This window comes from Neovison vison, chromosome 14 (genome assembly GCF_020171115.1).
Source record: "Neovison vison isolate M4711 chromosome 14, ASM_NN_V1, whole genome shotgun sequence".
Classification (NCBI taxonomy): domain Eukaryota; kingdom Metazoa; phylum Chordata; class Mammalia; order Carnivora; family Mustelidae; genus Neogale; species Neogale vison.
The window spans coordinates 3,514,902-3,525,623 of NC_058104.1; positions in this window are offsets into that span (position 1 = coordinate 3,514,902).

Consider the following 10,722-nt stretch of genomic DNA (forward strand, 5'->3'; position numbering starts at 1 on the left):
AGAGATAGGCATCAGTAACTCATCTGACCAGGAAATCCGAGAGGCCAAAAAACATATAAAAAGATGTTTAACTTACTATTAATTTAGTATACTGGACATTTGTCATTTTTTGGCCACTGGGGATTTGGAACCTTTCTTTTTGTGTTTGAGGATCTCCCTCCTCTGAGAGTCTTTTCCCACAGTGTCAGGGGTGCCTGGGTGGCTCTGTTGGTTAAGCATCTGACTCTTGGTTCTAGCTCAGGTCTTGATCTCAGGTCATGAGTTCAAACCCCGTGTTGGGCTCCAAGTTGGGTGTGGAGCCTACTCGGGGGGGAAAAAAAAAGGAAGAAGAAGGTGCAACATCAGACACACATTTTCCAGCTGCGCCTGGCCAGGCTTCCCTTCACGGTTGTGGGATCGTTAAGCAGAGGGGCTTCCCCATAGCACCTGTACCCCCACATCTAAGAGGAGGCAGGGCTGTGGGCTTCCACCAGTGTCCAGGGGCTATTGTCCGTGGTGCTGGGCACTGACAACTGTGACTAGGCAACAGGATAGCGTCGGGAAGGCCTTGGCCCCTCTGCTCTCTCAGCAACCCCGGAGATTTTGATTGCTTCAATAATTTTCTTTTCTGCTTTAATCCGAAATGTATCTACCTCAGGCAAATGCAAGTTCAAACAACGATGAGATAGAGACCCTCTTCTACGCAGGAGATGATGAGAAACAGAAATATTTAGACACCACTGGAGTGAGTGTAAATTGGTATAGACACTTTGGAAGACAATTTGTGGGTGTCTAATAAAGCGGAATGCAGGTATCTGAGGACCCGGAAATTCCACTGCTGGTCACATTCTCTAAAGCATAGCTTGTGCCGACAAGTACAACAGTCTTCACTGGAGAGCTATTTATAACAACAGGAAAAAAAAAAACCCCACCCTAAACCCTACTTTGATGTCAATGGAGTGAATAATACATTGCAGTATATTTATACACCTTGTGAACTAGAACAGAACTTACGAGATGGAGAGATTCTGAGAAGGACACAACGTTGCAGAAGGACAAGTAAGTACTGTTCCCGTTCAGAGACAGAGACGTAAGGGGCAGACCTGAAGATTAGTGGTTGTGTCAATGTCAACATCTTGGTTAGCGTAGGACACTACAGCTTTGCCTCGTTAGGAGAAACAGGGCAAACTGTCTTCTTTCCTACCACTTCCTGCAAATTTGCAACTAAATTAATAAAAATTTAATGTAATATGAAACAATGTATATATTATTTATAGACACATGATGGTTTCTTTCTAGGAAATGGAATCTGGGAGAGATAGGCAAGGGACCAATGCTGTCCCGAGGACCCCGTGAGCGTGAGTTAACACGTGTGAAGCACACATAGCAGGGCCTGGCAGTTGGGTTCTGGTTAAGCCCAGCGTGGTTGGACTGAGATAAAAATGCTCCCCCTGCCCCTGGTCCCCCATGATCATGTTTCGAGGTCAGTTTCTCAACCGATGTTGCTGTCAGCACTGGGAGCAGAGGAGACAAACAAGGTGTCCAAGGCCCCTGGAGCTGAACTGGGACTGATTGCTGATCACACCCCGAGTTGGAGCAGGTGCATGTCTGAAGCAGGAGGTAGAAGGAGGGGCTGGGTCAAGTGAGAGGGGGAAGGCGTTTGTAGGAGTTGGGACTGTATTCGACCTCTTGAGTCCTTCTATCCTTCCTCATCCCCATCCCCACTCAGTGAGCTTAGGGTCAGCCCCTTTTGGATGAGATATCCAGGAGAAATGAGTGCTCAGGCTTCCCAGAATGTTAGGAATTTGAAAAGGAAAGGAGTGGACAGCCGCCCTAGTTCCTCAGCGGCAAAGGGCGGGCCGAGGGCTCCCTCTGCAGGCGATTAGCTGCTTCTGCAATATCTTCGTCCTTCCCCACACACAATGAGGACCCCCCACCCGGCTCTGCACACTACACCCACAAAGACCAAGACTGTCAGGTCAGTGTCCTGTTCAAGGGTACCCAGCCAGAAGGCAGGAAGACTGCCCCATAAATGGTGGTTTCAATAGTAATGCTTTAAAAAAAAATGAACATTTTATTCTGGTAAAACATGTGCTACATAAAAAGTACCATCCGAACCATTTCCCAGTGTCCAGCTCAGGGGGATTAAGGACACTGACACTGCTGAGCAGCCGTCCCCAACATCTGTCTCCAGAACATTCCATCCTCTCACATTGAGACCCTACCCTGTCCCTGTTACTCGGTGACCCCACCCCTCCCCCCAAGTCCCCTGCACCAGCTAAAGACCAAGGTCCGTGATGTAACCCAGCCTCTGCGGGCAGCCATATCCCGCTGTACCTTTCTCTGGAAAATTGTTACCAGGCTATGCCTGAGCTCCTGCTCTCCCTCTTTGTAACGCTCGGCCTAGAGGTCTCTGGCGTGGGGTCCACTATGGCCCCCGGCCTCCAGGTGCAGAGCTCCCAGGGAGCCAGGTGAGGCTGGGGCTCAGCTGGCCTCCATCCCTCGCCATCCTCTGCACCCCTCACTCTTCTCCATCTCCCCTGAGAATACTCCATCATCAACCACCTGCCCAAGGATCCCCACTGAGGCCCTGCTCCTGGGGAAGCGGGGCTACGGCACTGAGGGAGGGCGGCTTTCCACAGCTGCTGAGCAAGAAGCTAACTCTGCCTTCAGATGTCTACCCCAGAAGCTGCACTCCCTGCTCCTGCTCCTCCCCAGCAAACTCAGCCCAAGGCCCGAAACATGAAAGTGAGAGCTGACCCTACTCCGGGGCTCCCTAACTCGGTAGTCACCCCAATGTGGCAGGACCCAGAGGTCAGGCAGCCCCAGGACAGCAGGCCAAGCACAGGAGAGTCCGTTTCGAAGTTCCACCACAGAGCCACGCCTTCCATCAAGTTATGGGAGGAGCTACTCCAGATGACACAGGACCTGCTGCCCTGAGGGCCGCTAGACTCTTCTAGAAAGTTCCGAGGACCCATGACAGAGGTCGGAAAATGCAATAGTCATTCAAACAGTGCGAACAAAACAAAACACCAAAAAAACAGAACCAAAAAAACCCACGGCTCTTGACTGTATTTGTTTTGCATTTATAAATGTTCTTTGGCTGATTTTGAAAGTTTGATTCTGATTGAACTGTAGATGTTAAAGTGATAATATCTGAATACATCGTGTTAAACAAAACATTATCAAAATAGATTTTACCTTTTCTTTTTATGCTTGTTGGGGAGACAATTCCAGTTACCCATGTGACATAGTTTTATTGGACAGCACTGATGCCCTGTGTGCTAGGAGCGGGCTGGACCACATCAAACTTCATAAAAAGGTCAGTATTTTTTTTTAAGATTTTATTTACTTTTTATTTGACAGGCAGAGATCACAAGCAGGCAGGCAGAGAGGAGGAAGCAGGCTCCACGCCGAGCAGAGAGCCCAATGCAGGGCTCGATCCCAGGACCCCAGGACCACAACCCGAGCCAAAGGCAGAGGCCCCAACCCACTAAGCCACCCAGGTGCCCCTAAAAAGGCCAGTATTAACCCATGGATTTCTCCCCAACTGTGGTCCAGCCCCAATCTCACATCTTTTATGTAGTTACCGATTCATTCGTTCCTTTATTTATTCAATCATGCACTCACGTCGACAGACCTCTCCAAACACCTGTTACCTGCTGGGGCCTCTGGCGAGCTCCAGAGCTCCCCCAGAAATCGCAGCTCTTGCTCTCAATCTTCCTGAGCGACTGAGGTTTTCCCACTGCTTCTGTTCCCTGGCCTTATCACGGAACCCCACCTGCTTCCTCTTGCAAACCGTATTTACATGTTAGAGTCAGAGGCGTGTATCATGGCCTTCCACCTCCAAATGCTCCCAGACAGTTGCCCGAGAAGAGTGATGTTCTCTTACATCACCTAAGCAACAGCTGTCAACTTCAGCACATGTAACCGGATTCATACGTCATACCTAATCTTCTGTTTGTATTCCAGTCTTGTCGGTTTTGTCCATTCACCCAATAATAGGCTTCAAAGCATCTTTTTCCCCCACCCCCGGTACGGGATCCAGACAAGATCTGGCACTGGAATTAGTTATCATGTCCCTTTGGTTCCCAAGGCCCTTCGAAGCAGAATTTTTGTCCTCACTTTGCAGGTGAGTAGACTGTGGCCCACAGAAGCATTTGAATCCATCATCCGAGGCCACTCACACGGTTGGTATCAGAGCCGCTGTCCTGGTCAGCGATGGGGCTCCAAACTCTTGTGATGTCTGGTACTGAGCTGCACCCTCTTTAAGTTGTTTTCTTTTTTAAAGATTTTATTTATTTATTTGACAGACAGAGATCACAAGTAGGCAGAGAGGCAGGCCGGGGGGGGGGGAGCAGGCTCCCCGCTGAGCAGAGAACCTGACGTGGGGTCGATCCCAGGACCCTGGGACCATGACCTGAGCTGAAGGCAGAGGCTTTAACCCACTGAGCCACCCAGGTGCCCCTTAATGTTGTTTTCTTAAGCAAACTTCATACCCAGTGCAGGGCTTGATAAGATATCTTTAGGAGAATTTCAAATATACGCACACTGATGGTGGGAGCTTTCTTCTGAGGTCTCCATGGAGATTGGCTGGTTTGGAAAAATGTGACATCGTCTTACAGGTGAAGATGCCCTACTCTGGCCCCATCCATTCCAGACCTAGACTGACCCTCTGCTGAAACAACCCAAATTTCCAAGGGCCAGAGGAGACATAAAGAGGGACGTGGTCTACAGTGGAAGGCTAGCCAGCAGGGCAATGGGTGAGCTGTGGCTTTGTACATGATAACAAACTAATCTCATAAGCATAATGGAGGGGCACCTGGGTGGCTCAGTGGGTTAAGCCTCTGCCTTCTGCTGGGGTCATGATCTCAGGGTCCTGGGATTGAGCCCCGCATGCTTCCCCATCTGTCTCTCTGTCTCTCTGCCTCTGTCAAATAAATAAATAAAAATCTTAAAAAATATGCATAATGGGAAAAAAGTGCAATTCCAGGAAAAGACATATAAATAAGGACAACAAACATGCATTATGTTCTCTAATATATGTGACACACATATCTTACTAGACATGTCTATATACCGCATGTGTGTTTTTACATTTACGTCGTCCTTGTCTTTCTCTATAGGTGTACAATTTTACTATATGTGGTACTTCACACTACATGTGGAGGGCATATAATATACAAGTTATATGTTAGCTTGTATATGTTACATATAAATATGTATTTACTATACATTTTACTATATATTTATCACTATGTATTTACCCTGCATGTTTACTCTATATAGTATTTTATTTATAATTTTATCTTATAAGTATACTCGAATACCATAAATATTCTAATATATAAAACATGCCATGTATATAGTAATTTCACTAGTTATGTGATAAGTATTATACAAAATACCATATACAGATGAAATACTACATATATTTTGTCCATACAGATCTATGTTATATCATGTATAAACCTGTACTATAGATCTATCACGACAGACAAGGGTGTGATTATTATAAACTTTATTGTCCTCCCCGGACAGCCACTTGTATGCACAGTGGCCCGGCATTGGGCCGCCAGTGTTCTGAGCATCAGCACCTGACCACCACGAGACAGGTTGCGATCTCAGATTCTACCCATTTAATTCTGTTTTTAACTGGATAGAAAAATCACAGAGAAAGTGCAAATCTGTTCGAACACCTGGTCTCTCTTCGAATGTACACACAAAGCAATTTTGCAAGTAGAAACTTGGAGAGCACCCTGCTGGTTTTCAATTTTCCCTCCGGAGTTGCTTATTTTGTTCCCGTGTTCATTTTCTTTTCTCAGCGCTTGGCTTCCTCCTCTCCAAAGCAGCGGTGCCTGGGTCGGGATTCAGCGGCAAAGGGGCATGAGGAGACTTCCGGGAGGGATGAGCGCCGGAGACCGTGGCCTTCTTGATATGCAAAGCTATCTGAACGCACCCAGATGCTCCAGGACTGTAAGCCCTGTGATGTGCAGGTGCGTTTCTCGCCCCAAACCCCACAGCCACGGGACGGCAGGCTGGCTGGGTACAGATCACCCAAATCAGGCCATCGGAGAGTTGACTATGTGGCAGGTGATCAGGGACCCCTGGAAGGCAGGCAGGGACAAGGAGCCCATCAATCACCATGAAACCTTTTTTAAAGAACTTATTTGTTTATTAGAGAGAACGCACATGCTCCTGCAAGAGAGAGAGCTAGCTAGTGGGGGTGGGAGGGCAGAGGGAGCAGCAGACTCCCATTGAGCAAGGAGCCTGACACAGGACTCGGTCCCAGGACCCCGAGCCCAAAGCAGACGAGAACCCACTGAGCCATCCCGGTGCCCCAGAAGCCCACCCTTAAAAGAATTTTACACCACCCACCCAGGAAGGAGCCCTCCACTCTTTCCCATGTGGTAGATAGGTGACAAAAACCTGATCAGATGACAGGTACAGAGAGGGTTAATCAGATTAAAAAAGCCCCTAAAAACCCCTAGATTTAGAAACCCCGGTGACCACCTTCTCAAGTCCTTGGGAGCGTCCTACTATCATTTTGCTCAATAAACCTTCCTGTGCTGTCTAGTCTACCTCCTCATTTTTTCCTTAAAGATTTTATCTATTTGTCAGAGAGAGAGAGAGAGAGCGCACAAGCAGGGGGAGGAGCGGAGGGAGAGGGAGAAGCAGGCTCCCCGCTGAGCAGGGAGCTGCTGCGGGGCTTGATCCCAGGACCCCAAGATTTTGACCTGAACCGAAGGCAGACGCATCACCGACGGAGCCCCCCAGTGCCCCGACCGCCTCATTCTTCGAAGCAATGGGACAGAGAACCACGGGCACCGAAGGAGAAAAACAAATCCCGTATCACGGGCACTGTTCTTTCACATATGGAAGACATGCACAAACATCTCGTTTCGTTTTTCCAAATCACAATAAATCCAGAACTGGCGTCCACTCACCTGGCTAACACGAAACTCAATCTCACCTTTCTTTTTAGGGGAGGTCCTTCAGGCCGCTGAGTTTGGGCCTTGGTGCTGACAAAGCAGCCCAGGTGGGAGGTGAGGCGGGGTGGGGGGTCAGTCCCCTCTGGGACATCGGGTTCCTCCACCCTTCAGAACCTGGCCCACCATCTTGAAAATACTTCTGCTTCTCCCCTGCCTCCTGCTGAGTTACCTACTGTTACTGCAGCTTCTGCCAAGGACGTAGGTTCAGCGACGTGAAATGAATCCCCCCCCCATTGTCTCCTGGGCAAGGGAAAGCACCCCGGGCTCCTCCCATTCCCGGGCTCCTCCCACCCTGGGCTTCTCCCACGCCGGGCTTCTCCCACCCCCGCCCCAGGCCTCCCGAGGGGGGATTAACCCATCAAACTTGTGACTTTGTGGGAACTCTAAATTTCACCTATAAATGCATTTAAGTTTTAAAAATAGGGTCTTGAGGTGTTACGATGATTTTCTGGCCCCAAGATGCATGGAGTCACTCTGGCCATCACTTTTGGTCCCTGCAGGTGGCCCGAGGACCCAGGAACCCAGTCTCTGCAATCCCTACACATCACCTACTCTGAGTTCCGTCCTTCCTTCCCTGTTCCTTCTGACCCCAAACAAGGGTGACTGTGTGACCCCGGCTGATCCGAAAGGTTCCGTTTTTCTCTTCTTGTTCTCTTTGTTCTATGGAAGCTTCATGCCTTGCTCTTCATTTCGCGGTTCTCCGAATAGAGACAGTCCACTTTGCGAAGTGTTAAATTAGGTTTGCATTACCTGTGTCATCGCCTTTAATCACGTAACAGATGAAAATGGGAACGCTACCTCAGGAAGGCCAGCAGCAGGCCGCACTCAGCCCCGGACTACGGGTCTCTCTCTCAGCAAACATCCTTTTGCCTGGTTTGTGGGTAACTGTCATCTGTTATCAGTCTCCCTCAAATAAGTCCATTTAACTCACACGCGGAGAACACTCACACGTCCCAGTTGTTCTCTGATGATCCACTTTGTGGGGAGAAAGGTCGTGGATCTCTGTGTACGCACGTGGAAAGAGCTTACGAGAAACTAAGCAACCTACGGTGCCTTACGGTGCCTGGAGTGTGCTGCCACTTGTGTAAGAATTGTCAATCAAGTGTTTAAAAGGCCAGGATAAGAAGGACAAAGAACAGACGGAAAATGGACTTAATCCCAAAACAAATGGTAATTGCACCCGTGACAAATGAGATAAACGTTCCCCTTAAAAGCAAAGACGAACAGATTGGATTAAAAGGGAGGTCTTACTAGATGCTCTCTGTAAAACCCTCTTTAAATATCCAGCTATCCAGAGAGGACAACGAACACGGACTGGGCAGTTCAACAGGAATTTATTCCTAAGTTCTGGAGGTGGGACATCCGAAATCAAGGAGTCCGTGGGTTTTTTCTTCTGGAGGCTCCGAGGGGGAATCCGTTGCCTAAGCCTCTCCAGCTTCTGGTGGTTGCCCACAACTCCTGACTGTTCTCGGCCTTGGCACCCACCACTTTCTGTGTGTCTATCCTCACGTGCTCTTTCCTTCCGTGAGCTGTCCAAGTTTTTCTCCATCTCATGAGGACACTGGTCACTGGATTAGGGCCCGCTCAACTTATCGATGTCTGTGAAGACCCTGTTTCCTATAAGGTCACATCCACAGGTCCTGGGGGCTAGGACTGGAGCATGTCTTTCCAGGGGACACAGCTGAATGCAGGACACCATGCAAACACTGAAAGCAAGCTGGAAGTCAGCTTGGAAGTCAGACACGGCAGACTCCAGAACAGGACATAATAGTGGGAAGGAAAAGGAGTATTTAAAATGGGAACGGGGAAAAAATAATAAAAAAAATAATAATAAAATAAAATGGGAACAGGGGTCAGTTCATCTAAAAGGCAAAGCCACCCTCATTCTGTGTCTGCATGTCCTACAGAACACGACATCCAAGAAGAAAGGGACAAGACAAAGGGGAAATAGACAAATCCATCACGAGAAGTGGATTCCAACATCTCTCTCTGAGCAATGGTAGAGCCAGAAAGGTTTACGAAGGTTTGAACAGCACTGTCCACCCACTCGACCTGACACACCACACTCCACCCAGCAGCCACAGTACCTTTTCCAAGCCGACGAGGAACCTTCACCGAGGTGAGTCATGCTACGACCAGAAAGCAAATCCCAAATTTTAAAAAGGACCAGAATCCTAAAAAGTATGCTCTCTATCCACGACATCATCGCACAAGAAACTCATTTTGGAAACCTATCTGGAAGAGCCTCAAATATTTGGAAATCAATGACACATTTCCAAATAAACTGTGGGTCCAAGAGGAAATCATCACGGAAATCAGAAACACCATTTTCAACAGAAAGACCACGTAAGTCTGTGGGATATAACTGAAGTAGTGTGGGAAGGAGAATTACAGCCTTCAGTATTCAGAAACACAGCCCACACAGTATGTGACAGACATTCGGACCCTTGTCCCTCCTGGGACAGAGTTTCTGTACCCTTGCAGCAAACATCGTTATTTTATAAGGGTCAAGAAAGGTTGCTTCCTTCCTTTTGCTGATGCTTTTGCATTTATTAGCTAAAATTCTTCTTGATAGAATCAACTATTTTACCTTGAAGTATAAGGTAAAATACGAAAGGCAAGACTAATGACTTTTTGCTTGAGTCTTTGGTTTATTTTCAGAGTCGTGACACGATACTTGGCAATATTCACCTGAGATCACACACGGATTGTTTTATTCTTTAGAAGCTCACGTGGTCCCAGGTGGAGGGGGGGATCTCTTGAAGCTGGCTCCTTATTCCTTCCCTCTGCCCCAATAACTTACTATGAAATGTGAAAACATACAGAGAAGTTGAAAGAACCTCACAGAGGCCAGTTAACAAACCTACCGCCACGATTCTACAGTGATCAGTTTTCTTCAATCAGCATCTCCAGTGCTACTGGCCTTCTCAGAGCCCCTTTTCAGTTTGTGTGTCTCCTTCTAGGTCTTTCTCTGGGTACTATATGCATTTCCCTATTGTGCTAGTCTGCTAGAGCTGCCATAACAGAATACAATGGAACGGGTCTCATGATTCTGCAGCCTGGACATCCAAGGTCAAGGTGTGAGTGGGTCTGGTTTCTCTTGGGACAGGGGCAGGCGCTGTGGGTCCCAACCCCATTTCTCCTGTTGGACAATGCTTTGATTCCTGCATGCTGTCTCTCTTAACGCCGTAATTCTAAGGTGGCAAGAATCGTGCATTCCTTGCTCACCACCATACCCTCAACAGAGCACACCCCACTTGGGCCCCTCACACACTTGGAACTGCTTCTGTGGGGTGCTTCAGACCTTTGGGGATGTGGGATAGCAGATGGTCTTGGGGTGCTCTCTACAACACGAAGAGATGTCTTGTTTTGCATCGGGGGGCACATTCCCATCACCTGCGTTAAAGGACATGACGAGGCTGGGGTGCTGGGCTGGCTCCTTTTGAAGAACATGGGACTCTTGATCTCCGGATTGTAAGTTCAAGACCCAGGTTGGGCATAAAGATTATATACATAAATTAATAAACTTAAAAATACATATATATGTGTCTGCGTGTATGTATATATATATACACACACATATATACATACACGCACACACATATATATATGTATGTATATGAAGGGGGCCTGGGTGGCTCAGTTGGTTAAGTGTCTGCCTTTGACTCGGGTCATGATACCGGGGTCTTCCGGTGGAGTCCCACACCCGGGTCCCTGCTCAGTGGGGAGTCTGCTTATCCCTCTGCCCCTC